This window comes from Schistocerca cancellata, chromosome 1 (assembly GCF_023864275.1).
Source record: "Schistocerca cancellata isolate TAMUIC-IGC-003103 chromosome 1, iqSchCanc2.1, whole genome shotgun sequence".
In the NCBI taxonomy this organism is placed as follows: Eukaryota; Metazoa; Arthropoda; class Insecta; order Orthoptera; family Acrididae; genus Schistocerca; species Schistocerca cancellata.
The window spans coordinates 1,048,867,079-1,048,880,335 of NC_064626.1; positions in this window are offsets into that span (position 1 = coordinate 1,048,867,079).

A 13,257-nucleotide genomic window follows, 5' to 3' on the forward strand; every position below is an offset into this window, starting at 1 on the left:
CTGACAGCGCGTTAATTCTGTAGGCTAATTATTAGCTGTTCCAGTTTACTGCATTGTATTAACCTATTTCGACTATCTCCATACAAATGATCAGGGTGTAAGTATTATATACTTTCTGACATGTTCCACACCCACGAGAATCGTCTCATTTTTTGGGTCTTTGGAAACAAAACTGAACGTAATCTAATCTAGAAAGTAATTTCTTGGCACACCTATTTAAGGTTACAATAATACACTTTATACAAAAGTATTTATATAACACACTTCATAAAGTTAAAAATTCTTCAATGGAGTAAACTCAGTGAAACTTTAGAGATTTTCCAAAGGTATTGACCTCAAGATGGTTTTTAAGTTTTTAGGTTGGTTGGTTGGTTTCGGGAAGGGGACCAGACAGCGTGGTCATCGGTCTCATCGGATTAGGGAAGGATGGGGAAGGAAGTCGGCCGTGCCCTTTCAGAGGAACCATCCCGGCATTTGCCTGGAGTGATTTAGGGAAATCACGGAAAACCTAAATCAGAATGGCCGGACGCGGGATTGAACCGTCGTCCTTCCGAATGCGAGTCCAGTGTCTAACCACTGCGCCACCTCGCTCGGTTTTAAGTTTTTAGGAAGTCTGTTAAAAAGCCTAACTCCCATGTGAAAAGCACCTTTTCGGCACAGAGCTATGCCGATTTGGGTTATATGTAGTTTATGTTATCTCTGATAAAGTGATCATATATATCACAGTTTCTCTGCAGTGTGCGGTCCTTACCTATTACATTTATTTTAAAGAATAAAAGGGTTTCTCTAATGTATACACATGGTAATGGAGAAATACAAGATTTCTTAAACAGAGGTTTACAAGAGTCTCTAGGCTTGCACACAAACAAGATTCTAATGACATCTTGGATATTCGGGAATCCAGCCGGATGTTCGCGTCGTTCTCGCACGATATTTCAACAGCGTGCCTCGCTGTATTCTTCAGGTACTACCTACAACAGTCTCAGGTAGCACCTGAAGAAGACAGCGAGGCACGCTGTTGAAATATCGTGCGAGAACGACGCGAACATCCGGCTGGATTTCCGAATATCCAAGATGTCAACAGATCGCCGGGAAAGCATGAAGAATTACATCAGAAGATTCTAATGGTCCATCTTTGTAGATAAAACTGTTGTTAGCTGTTTAGGGTTTCCCCAGAAGGTGGCCTCTTATTTAGGAAGAGAACGAAAGTAGGCATGATATGCATTTATTAATGTTTTCTCACTACAACGTGATTTTAGTGAGCAAAGAAGGTAATATTTTCTGCTCAGTTCTGCATTGAGATATTCTATATGCTTATTCCATTTGACGTTGCTCTGAAGCCAAAGTCTTAAAAAATTTGTTTCGGTACTGTTACCAACTAGTTCGTCATTGATAGAGACCGATGGGCTAAATATGTTCTTGTTAGGAGCATTGTGGAATTTTAGGGCAATGGTTCTTTTACTGCTTGTTACAACCTGATTATTCTGTGCCCAGCATCTAAGTTGTTTTGTGACCATGTTTACTGACTGCTGTAACTGTTCATTCCTGTAATCTTTTAGTAGAATCGTGGTGTCGTCTGCAACTATGATTGTTTTATGTGTATCAACAATTAAGTTTAGATCATTTCTGTACAGAAGGAACAGAAGGGGTTCCATTACTGATCCCTGGGGTATATCACATTTAATTTGATTACAGTCAGATAAGTGTTCAAATACAATTTTTAGTTGGATATTTGTGTGCTTGGTGCACACTGTCTGCTTATGATTAGTCAGAAAGGAACTGATCCAGTTGTTGGACAGACCTTGAATACCATATCTTTCAAGCTTTGATAGAATTTTATGATCCACGATGTCAAAAGCTTTTGATAAGCCAATAAACAGGTTTAGGATGCTCGTAAAGTGCAGCTGTTGTTGACCTCTTATTTCTGAATCCATGTTGTTCATTACATAGGATATTTCTATTCGTAAATTTCGTAAGTTTGTCATACATAACATTTTTAAATGCTCTAGAGACGCAGGAGGAGATTGTGATGGTCCTGTTATTATTTAAATTATCTTTCTCACCATTTTTATATAATGGAATAACTTTGATGTTTTCAGTACATCAGGGAAAGTGCCTGCCTGAAGTGAGCAGTCACATAAGTGAGTGAGTATTTCAACTAGGTTGATGCACTCTTCTTCAATATTGTTGCAAGTATACCATCAATACCTGCAGAGTTCGAATTTTTTAGTATTAAGATGTGACACAGTGTTCCTTCAATCATATAAAAAGACAAATAAGACTCCACAAAACCAAATGCTGAAGCAACAATTCTTTGCTCCACATTAGTCTGCCACAGCTAGTTGCCTGAGTTGTGGCAGATACAGCAATGTTTCTTTTATGCAGGCTTCTGCCAGTTTCCAGATAGATTAAAATTTTTCTTTTATAAAAGGTTTTTATAAACAGGGAGGAGGAGATAATATACACAATTACAGGCCCATTTCCTCGCTACCAAGTGTTTCTGAGCCATTTGAGAAGCCAGTGCATAAGCATGTAGAAACACATCTCTGTAGGGTAAGCATAATTTGTTGTCAGATTCACGATTTGGCTCTAGGAAGGAGGCAACAACAAAAAAGACGATTTATTATTTTACATGTAATGCACTGTCAGGGACAAATGACTAATTGAAAACTGTAGGCACTTTCTTTTATTTAACAACAGCATTTCATTGAATGGGCCATGCATGATTCTGAAACAGCTTGAGGCCCTGTGCCATTAAAAATATAGTTCACCAGCAGTCATTTCACACTTCTCAAATAGCAACAAAAGCTTTTCCAGTGTCAATAATTGGGAATCAGATTTGAAGTTGATAGAAGTGCTGTAAAGTAGTGAGCTGCTACATCTACATCTATACTCTGTAAAGTACTGTGAGGCGCATGGCAGAGGGTGCATCCCATTGTTACAGTTATTAGGGTTTCTTTCTGTTCTGTTCATGTATGGAGTGTGGGAAGAACGATTGTTTGAATGCCTTTGTGCATGCAGCAATTATTCTAATCTTATCCTCATGACCCCTATGTGAGCGATAAGTAGGGGGTTGTAGTATATCCCTCAAGTAATCATTTAAAGCCTGTTCTTGAAATGTTAATCGATTTTCTTGGAATAGTTTACGTCTATCTTCAAGAGTCTTCCAGATCAGTTCCTTCAGTATCTCTGTGACACTCTCCCAAGAATCAAACAAACCTGTAACCATTCATGCTGCCCTCCTGTGTATACGTTCAATATCCCCTATTAGTCCTATTTAGTATGGGTCCCACACTCTTGAGCAATATTCTAGAACCAGTCACATGAGTGATTTGTAAGCAATCTCCTTTGTATACCGATTGCACATCCCCAGTAATCTATCAATAAACTGAAGCCTACCACCTGCTTTACACATGACTGAATCTATGTGATAATTGCATTAAAGTTACACCCAGGTATTTGGATGAGTTGACTGATTATAACAGTGACTCATTGATATTATAGTCATAGGATACTAAGTTATTTCGTTTTTGAAGAGTAAAATTTTACATTTCTGAACATTTAGAGCAAGTTGCCAATCTCTGCACCACTGGATTCTGTAGTAATTCTTCTCTTTTATTATAAAACAATGATCTGTCACAAAACATAAAATATGATTCAAAAATGTTTGATGGCACCAGTATGGCTGTGTAAGGTGAAAAATGTAATGTAAGTAATTTAGTAAACAGGGAGATGAGTAACATTAAATTTTGACTTACATGCAAAATATTGTCTCTTAACTGTAACCAAACATAGAATATGCAATTTCTGACATTAAAACTCTCATAAAGCCTAAATTTCATTAATGCAGAGGAAACAAATAATCAGTGAAGTCAAATATGGTCGAATATGCTAAATAGTTTTGAATGATAATATATGAAAAGTTATCTTGGAAATATCATGCACCAGAACTTCTATAGGAACAAAACAACAATACCCACTGTCATCAACATTGACACAGAAAAGTAAAGCTTACAGTCGCAAAGAATATCACAGTTGAAAAGCACTGAGTCAGAACAATTCGGAGTGTCAGTTCACAAAATTGTGTCAGATGTGACTAAAATGTCTTGGAATCTCAGTCATCTTTGTATATGGACAACATCATGCCATTTATAATTAATGCTAAATAGCTGCTCAAAAGATAGTGAAAGCCCAACAAAAAAATCACATACAGAATATGTTTCCTTAATCATGGTACTGAAAAGTGTACACTATTCTTCAAGTTACATTTTCTACAGGTCTTCAATAGTAAAAATTCTGTGACTGATCTTAATTTTTAGATACGCATCTGCATCTACATGACTACTCAGCAATTCACATTTAAGTGTCTGGCAGAGGGTTCATCAAACCACTTTCACTCAAATTGTCTACCGCTTCATTCTTGAACATTGTGTGGGAAAGACAAATGCTTAAATCTTTCCCTACAAGATATGATTTCTCTAATATTATTACAATGTCTATGTAGGTGGGAGTCAACAAAATATTTTCGCATTGAGAGGGGAATATTGGAGATCGAAATTTTGTGGAAAGATTTCGCCATAACGAAAAACACCTTTGATTTCATGACTGCTACCTCAAAGCACATATCAAATCCATGGCGCTCTCTCCCTATTTCGAAATAATACAAAACGAGCTGTCCTTCTTGGATTTTTTCCGATGTCCTCGTTCTGCACAGGATACAGTAGCATATGTTGCTTTTTTCGGCCATCAAGTTTTTCGACATCCTTTCCTCAACTGCCATGCATTCTTCTGTTATGGCATGAGATGGAAGATTTCCTAAACAGCCAAAATGCCAACCAAGGTGTCCATCAAGTCATCCATCATTGGTAAAACGTGTCGCATTGAAGGATGAATAACAGGAAGCAGTTTTATTTTTTATAAGTAGTAATTAAAAATTTAGACTACTTCTCATATGGTAACAATCCACAGCACAGCAAAATATTGTATTTTATGTGCATTAAGAGGCTCAAAGTTGGTCACTACATTTCATATTTTAAGCTGAATGTAGGCAAGAGACACTGTTGGAATGAGCAGTCAGTCAGTAACCAATGCCGGCCGTTGTGGCTGTGCGGTTCTAGGTGCTGCAGTCCAGAACAGCGCTGCTGCTACAGTTGCAGGTTCGAATCCTGCCTCAGGCATGGATGTGTGTGATGTCCTTAGGTTAGTTAGGTTTAAGTAGTTCTAAGTTCTAGGGGACTGATGACCTAAGATGTTAAGTCCCATAGTGCTCAGAGCCATTTGAACCACTAACCAATGTTGCTCAACACTCATTTAGCTCCAGGCTCCTCACATGTCCTACATATCATCTGATAATTTCCACATCGCATTTATTGCAAGTCATCCAGGCTCTTTAACCGAGAAAACGTCAGCGATTAATCATTTAGAAAAATGTCCAGGATTCTAATGAAATTGCCTATTTAGTGAACTTGCTGTTCACATTAAATTATACTACACATATAAAGGGAAACAGGTGTGAGCCATTTGGCTGGCAGAGTCTATCACATACATTCCGTAGCGATGAATTACTGTCTGTCCACTGGCTACAGACAAATACTTGGCTATTCTCAACACACCAATTAATGTAAGCCAGTACTGTTTGCCTGCTAATACACTAAGAGTGTTTTAGCACTCCAAAGCGTTTGCTCATTGTTGCAGAAAAACTGATTATCATGATGTGGGGCTACTTCCCCCCCCCCATCTCCCCCCTCCTTGGGGGTAACTTTCCTCCAACAAAATTCAGTTCTATCTAGCATCTATTCTAATAAACATTTTGGAACAGTTTTCATTCTGTCCAACAGTTGACAGTTTCTGCTGGCTCATATGTTTCAGTTTTCTGCCACTCACTGTCATCGATATTTTATGCAACCAAATCTGTACTACCGTACTGTTGATGTATATTTTTGTCTATAAAACTGGTACTTTGCTACTAGAAAACTACTTAAATGGAAGGCAAATGTCATTCTTTCATGTTTAGAAATTAGTTATTGTCAAGAACATATCAACAAAATTGCAACCAAAGCGTCATTTATCACTGTATGATCGAGATCAACCATGAAAATTATTTTCTGGGAAAATAAGGGGAAACTTTGCACCACTGACAAAATGAATCAAAGTACATAATATTTTCATTACTTTGTTTTAGACTTGATTCAGCTTGGGATGAATCTTATTACATTCAAAATGAGCACTGCTTAGGGATTAATGCTGTAATAGCATGCTACGAGTGTACACGAGAGCTAGGACCAAGCCACAATACAGTTTACAGTACTGAAAATCTGAAAGAATGTCCGAAATCCATAAAAAATTGAATATTTGTTTGAAATGTCACAAAATGCTTCTACTAGTAAAAAAGAAGAGAGAAATCCAGACAGTGCCTGATTCTATTTGCAGAACAAATTTTTTATAAAAGAAGATTGGGAATCATAAAGAAGAAATCAAATGTAAGTTTTATCAGCTTTTATAGAGAATGAAGGAGCCTAGAAAAACCACATCACAAGCTGTGGCTACAAAAAATTAAACATTAACCTGGTGTTATTGAAAGTTTTATTGAAGATGATGCAACTTTAAATACCATCTCTTCATAACTGGAAATGGTCTGTAAATAAAGACGTACTTTTCCGAGAACTGGATGTTGTAGTTGAAGGAATAAATTCCTCACAATTATTCAATAAAAAAGCATTTTCTTAGTGCTAGAGTTGGTTGATGGTGATGATTTTTTGAAACATATTTTCCTGGTATTGTCACTGAGATTCTGACTCACTGGCATACCTAATGAAATATAGGCCTTTTCTTTGATAAGAAAATAACATTAAATTTTGTTCATGTTCGTTAATTTTTTTACACATTAAGTAAAAAAGTTGCACTACCCTGAATTTTTATTATTTTTGTGCCTTCAATATCAAGAAGTACATAAATGTCAATACATAAATGACCTACAAGGTAACAAAATAAATTTTACAGAGGGTAACATTGCCCCACGTTATTATCGTGTCATAAAATAATGTTTCCTTATGTGAAGCAAAGAAACCTATTCCAGGAGCTACCTTGCTTCAATATGTAAACATTATAAAAAGACAAAAATAAATCTTTGATGTATTTGTATGTTACTAGTTGGCTTTTACAGCATTTTAGAATAGAATAATCTCATTTTCAAAAATAAGTTTACAAGATTACTATACATTAAATGATTCTGTTTGATAAACTGTCCAGAAGCACAACAAAATTCCCCATCTTTATGATATGATAATTTTTTTAGTTTGTGCTTATATTTGAGAACATTTCAAATGGTTTGAACAATTTACATTATAGTTTGGGAAGTTTTGAGCTTGTCATCAGCCTGTGATCGTCCAGTGACCTACAGATATCAATCAGAACTCGTTCTGGAAAGGGAAATGCTTAGTGAAGGCAGCTTTCAAGAAACCCTCGGCTGGACAATTTCCCAATCATACAGAATGATGAAAATGCTGGTAGTTCACTACAGATATCATAAGTAATATAATTAATATGCTGTACTTATAATTTCTAAACATATCAAAATTTAGTTTAAAGTACTATTAACACATAAATAAAAAATTAAGTCTTATCTTCCTCAGTCTTGTTTTTAATGTATGGTTGGTTCAAATGGCTCTGAGCGCTATGGGACTCAACTGCTGAGGTCATTAGTCCCCTAGAACTTAGAACTAGTTAAACCTAACTAACCTAAGGACATCACAAACATCCATGCCCGAGGCAGGATTCGAACCTGCGACCGTAGCGGTCTTGCGGTTCCAGGCTGCAGCGCCTTTAACCGCACGGCCACTTCAGCTGGCTTTTAATGTATGAATTTACCATTTAAACATGAAATGAATTTTTAAATGATCATTTAAATGCAATGTAGTAAGTTCAAGTTCATATAAAAAAAGAGAAAAAAAATTTTGAATGCATGTTTTACATTGCTCTTAGCTGCTTTCACGAGCCCTTCATTGACCCTTCTCTCTTTCAGAAAATCACCACAGCTTTCAGACAAGTTCACTTGTATTTGAAGTTCTCTTTTCACTATATTTATGGACATCCGGTTTCTTTCTTCTGACCACTGGTTCTTCATCACACTGAAGAGTCTTTTCACAAATGAGTTGATGGTAGGAACTGAAAATACAAGGGGCCTTCAATAAGTAAAGCAACATATTTTTCCCTGAAAGCAGATTTGTTTTGTTGAGGCCTGCAATACACCTTATTATTCTCCCTATCTTTGGGCTATAAAAGCCTATATTTCAACACAATCTCTGTTCAGTGCGACAGCCTTACTCCACCTCACTAGCATGGCCAGTATGTCTGCATGGCACCACTCTACTGGTCGACATCAGAGCCAATGTCTTGCTGCATCAATAACCATGTACTGCTTCTCGCAGTGTGCATCCTTCATTGGGACAAACAGAGGGTAGTTGAAAGATCTGGGCTTTAGGACAGATGAGGAAGAATAGTCTAATGAAGTTCTGTGAGCTCCTCCCAGGTGTGCAAATTTTTTTGAGGGCTTGTTTTGTCATGGAGAAGGAGAGTCATTTACATTTTTGTGGCGATGAACAAGCTGAAGTCGTTTCTTCAGTTACCTGAGGGTAGTACATTTCCGAGTTGATTGTTGCATCATGAGGGAGGACATTGAAAGGGTAAACCCTTCAGAGACACAGAAGACTGTCGCCATACTTTACTGGCTGAGGGTGCTGCTTTCAGCTTTTTCTTTGGAGGAGAGGTGGTGTGGCGTCACTCCATGTATTGCCATTTTGTTTCGGTTTGAAGTGGTAAACTCATATTTCTTCACCCGTCACGACGTACGACAAAAGAATTGTCATCACCAACTCTGTAACATGCAAGCAATTTCGCACAAATGGTCCTTCAATGCCCTTTATAGTCTTCCGTTAGTCGACGAGGAACCCACCCTTGAGTACTCTAAGTCGTGGACACGTGTGTCAGCACCATTAACAGACATATCCAGCTGTGCGGCGAGGTATTTGATTGTGATTCATTGATTACCTCGAGTGAGAGTGTCCACACGTACCAACACTGCAGTAGCCACATCTGTGTGCAGTCAGCTGGCACATTGGAGATCAGACAGGTTTGTGCGACCTTGTTGTGATGGTGGCACATGCGTCATCCAATGACTTACAGTGCTTTTGTTAACTGCCTGGTCCCCATAGACATTCTAAAGCGCCTATGAATATCTGTGATGCTCTAGTTTTCCGCGAAAAGGAACTTGATGACATCTCTCTGCTTGAAACACACTTCTTTACAGACAATTTTGAAGGCTACATGTAGTGTAGCCAGCGATCGGAACTTCATGAAACTACAGGGGTTGAAGTGATGATATTCCACGATGCCCCACAACAAATTCCACGTTTTCCAACCAAAACTGGCTGAGAAAAAACTTGTTGCATTACTTACTGAACGCCCCTCATATGTGTGATATAAGCCTAAGCAACTGGGAATGAGAGACGTCAGTTGTGGCATCCTGAATGAAGAAATCTACCCAGGTCTGGTCTTCTGTTTTACTTTTATCAAGTTTAGCACATGAATTCTGGAAATCACAGAATTCACTGTATAACTGATCTTCATCCAAGTTGAAATTCAGTCGGGGTCGGTGCATACATGGACATCAGTCCTGCCAGCGGGAACGGTGGTGACGTTTGTGTCGGCGGTAGCGGCGCATCATCGATCTCCACTGGCACCACGACGACGCCGACTCCGACGGGCAGCGGGGCAGAGATGACTGCTGTTGCCGACCCCAGAAGCTTTCTGGGTCTGTGGGCAAAACTTCTGCACGAGAATCACTGACATAAGAGCGCCGCAGCTGGTTCTGGTGATGCCAGTGAACTCCAGTGGAACTTTGAAGTTTGTAAGTGGAACGACATACGACCTTCGTGATGATATCGTGCTACCAGTACTTCTTCTTGGTAAAGACGCGAAAGAAAACTTTGTCCTACAGCAGAAACTTCGTCTGACCCGGCAGAACGAATTGTTTCCACGGTGGTCGTATGGTACAGTGACGATGACTGTAATAATTCTGCCAGTGAAGTCCCATCACAGGATGAGGAACAGGAGGAGGAAGAAAAATCTTTAAGCCATGCTCTCATCTGTGAGAGGGTTCGAGTTTCTTAATGTGATTTTTGAACATTTGATCGAATAGTTCAGCTTCACCATTAGACTGAGTGCGCAAAGGAGGAGTATTACGTGATGTACGCCATTGTCCACAGAAAACTGAGACAAGGACCTCAGGAAGACCTTCTAAACAAAAAATAGAAGACAAGGCCGATACAGTACTAACGGTAGCAGTGAATGTCATGAGGACAACAAAATCAAATTTACTGTACATGTCGACTACCAATAACCATCGCATGTTCCAGAATCGACCTAGACAGATGTGGCACTGAAAAAACGAGATTAATTTGCTGAATCTGGGTGTACATGCCATGGCAAGTACAACTATGTCAGGCGAGTTGATTTGCGCGAGCTGTACCTCAGTGACCTTCATTCAACAATGACAAAACTTCCTGCTGAAGGAAACGAAGGATGACAAACCGTGCAATATCATTCCGTGTATGCAGCAGCATCACACCTGACCATGCATATAGTGCCTGACTATAGTGAAAGTAGAATGTGCCACTGTGTGGGGAATTCTTTCAAACTGCACAGCCATCCATGGTGCACATATTGTAAAACTAACCAAAGAGCTGTGTCAGAAGCAGTTGCTCCAGCAATACATCGAAAGTCAAGAGGAAAATTTTGAAGAATTTCAAAATTTTGAGTATATCAATTTGATAACATAATTCCTCAGGCGAATCAAACACTGACCGATAACTGAGACAACAAGTCAGCATTTGAATGTTGTGCAGAGCCCAACATCCCAGTTTTGGCCCTGTCTGCTGTGGGACAGGCTTGGAAGGATTGAACAAAGCCATTAAGGCTGATGATCTGTAATCAAACAGAACTTATGACTGTACAAATATTGGTGGAACTCGATAGCACCATAGATAATAGCGAGGGCCTCTTTTTCAAACCAGCTATAACTACACTACGCTTTGTTGATTGTTTTCGAGGCAAAAGCAATTGGTCGATCAGATGGACCAATTATATGGGAGAGCACAGGTCCAATCCTGTAAGAAGATGCATCTAGAGCTATTACAGCAGGCTTAGCTGGATTAGAATGAATCAATGACGACTTAACAATGTATTTTTTTAATTGCTGAAGCGCATCTTGACCACGCAAAGAGAACACCTTTTGGTGCATCCAGTTCAGAAATTTGAGCTTCGGTTGCAATAAACTTAATGCATAGCGCTCAGATGGAGAAGTGCCATTACTTCTGTTTTCGTGATATCTCTTACAACGGCAGTTGCTGCGCAGCCGTCGCTTGTGGTTGGCTAAAGTAGATTTCTAACAGTGTGGTTTGTCAGACACTCTTAGAATTGAAACTTCCTGGCAGATTAAAACTGTGTGCCCGACCGAGACTCGAACTCGGGACCTTTGCCTTTCGCGGGCAAGCGCTCTACCATCTGAGCTACCGAAGCACGACTCACGCCCGGTACTCACAGCTTCACTTCTGCCAGTATCTCGTCTCCTACCTTCCAAACTTTACAGAAGCTCTCCTGCGAGGAGACGAGATACTGGCAGAAGTGAAGCTGTGAGTACCGGGCGTGAGTCGTGCTTCGTGAGGCTCAGATGGTAGAGCGCTTGCCCGCGAAAGGCAAAGGTCCCGAGTTCGAGTCTCGGTCGGGCACACAGTTTTAATCTGCCAGGAAGTTTCATATCAGCGCACACTCCGCTGCAGAGTGAAAATCTCATTCTGGACTCTTAGAATTGTTGTTGTGATGTTGTTTCGTGACGTTAAGGAACTGTTTATCAAAAAGTACAAGTGGAGTAATATTTTAGTGTGTTTTTGTAGACTTTTTCCGCAAAAGTAATCCCGAGAATTTTAGTGACATTGAAAACACAGAACTATTCATGAGAGATACGAACACTGTAACATAACAGATGCACTCAACTCTACAATGTCAAATAACTCATTCAACAAAGATTCCCCATCATACCAGATATTAATTGACTTTTAAGAAACCATTTTCTCAGAAAACAACACATTTTTTCAATCAGAACAATGGAATCTCTGTCACACTAAAGAGTACATAGGAAGCTTCTCATGATTTATGGTCCAAAGGTATGTACTGACAGAAAAATTCAACCAGGATCCTCTGGAACGTCATTCTGCAATTTTGAAGTCTATGGGTTGTGACAACCATCCATCAACTGTAGATTATCTGCAAGAAAATATGTTACAGTGCATGCATGTCCCCATTAAGATGGTTATCTCTGCATCTGGGAACTGGGACCCAAATTCAGATGCATTTACGTGCTAAAGAAATGGAAGTACGAAATAAACATATTGACTTATCTGCTGAGGATGAAATTAAGGACAAAATGGTGATAGCGGATTGGGAGAATGAACTTCCTATTCCATATAAAGACAACATTCCAAAACAATGTTTAGTTTATCACATAGCAGGTTACACTATCAAGAAGCTTAACAAAAAGAGGAGCTGTGTGAAGTGTGCTCAAATCCTTGTGAATGAAATGCCATCTGACACAAAAGTTGCAACCTTCACTACCACAAAGAACTTCGGCTCAGTAAATGGCCTTTCTCGTTTGACTTATCCATCCCAATGTGCTTTCAACATTCTTTTACATGTTGAAGTAGTCCCTGAAAAGAAACTGTGTTCCATCTCAAATCTATGGGCTAATATATTTCATGTTCGTTTCGACAGCATTGACGAAATTGTTTTAGGAATATAATTTACAAAGTTGTTGCAACAAACTAGAACTTGCCGGCTGCTTTTTATTTCGCATGAAAGAAATCAGCAAAGAGCTCTTGTCAGTGAAGACTGTGAAGTCTCTCCAAAGTTTCTGACAACTCACAGCTACAAATTATATAGGTGAGTTTATATAATCTTTTATCTCCTATATTTCATTCTGTATTATTGTTTGGTATGTGCCCCTACAGATGACATGTTTATGTAGAGCTATATTTCAATTTTTGTCATTACATTTTATTTGCTTATTATGCGTCACCGGATGTTTCATAATTTCCTTGAAGGACGTCGACGTTTTATATTTCAGTGCATGTGGCCTAATGCACTTACCTTGTCTTGTTGTTGTTGTTGTTGTTGTTGTGGTCTTCAGTCCTGAGACTGGTTTGATGC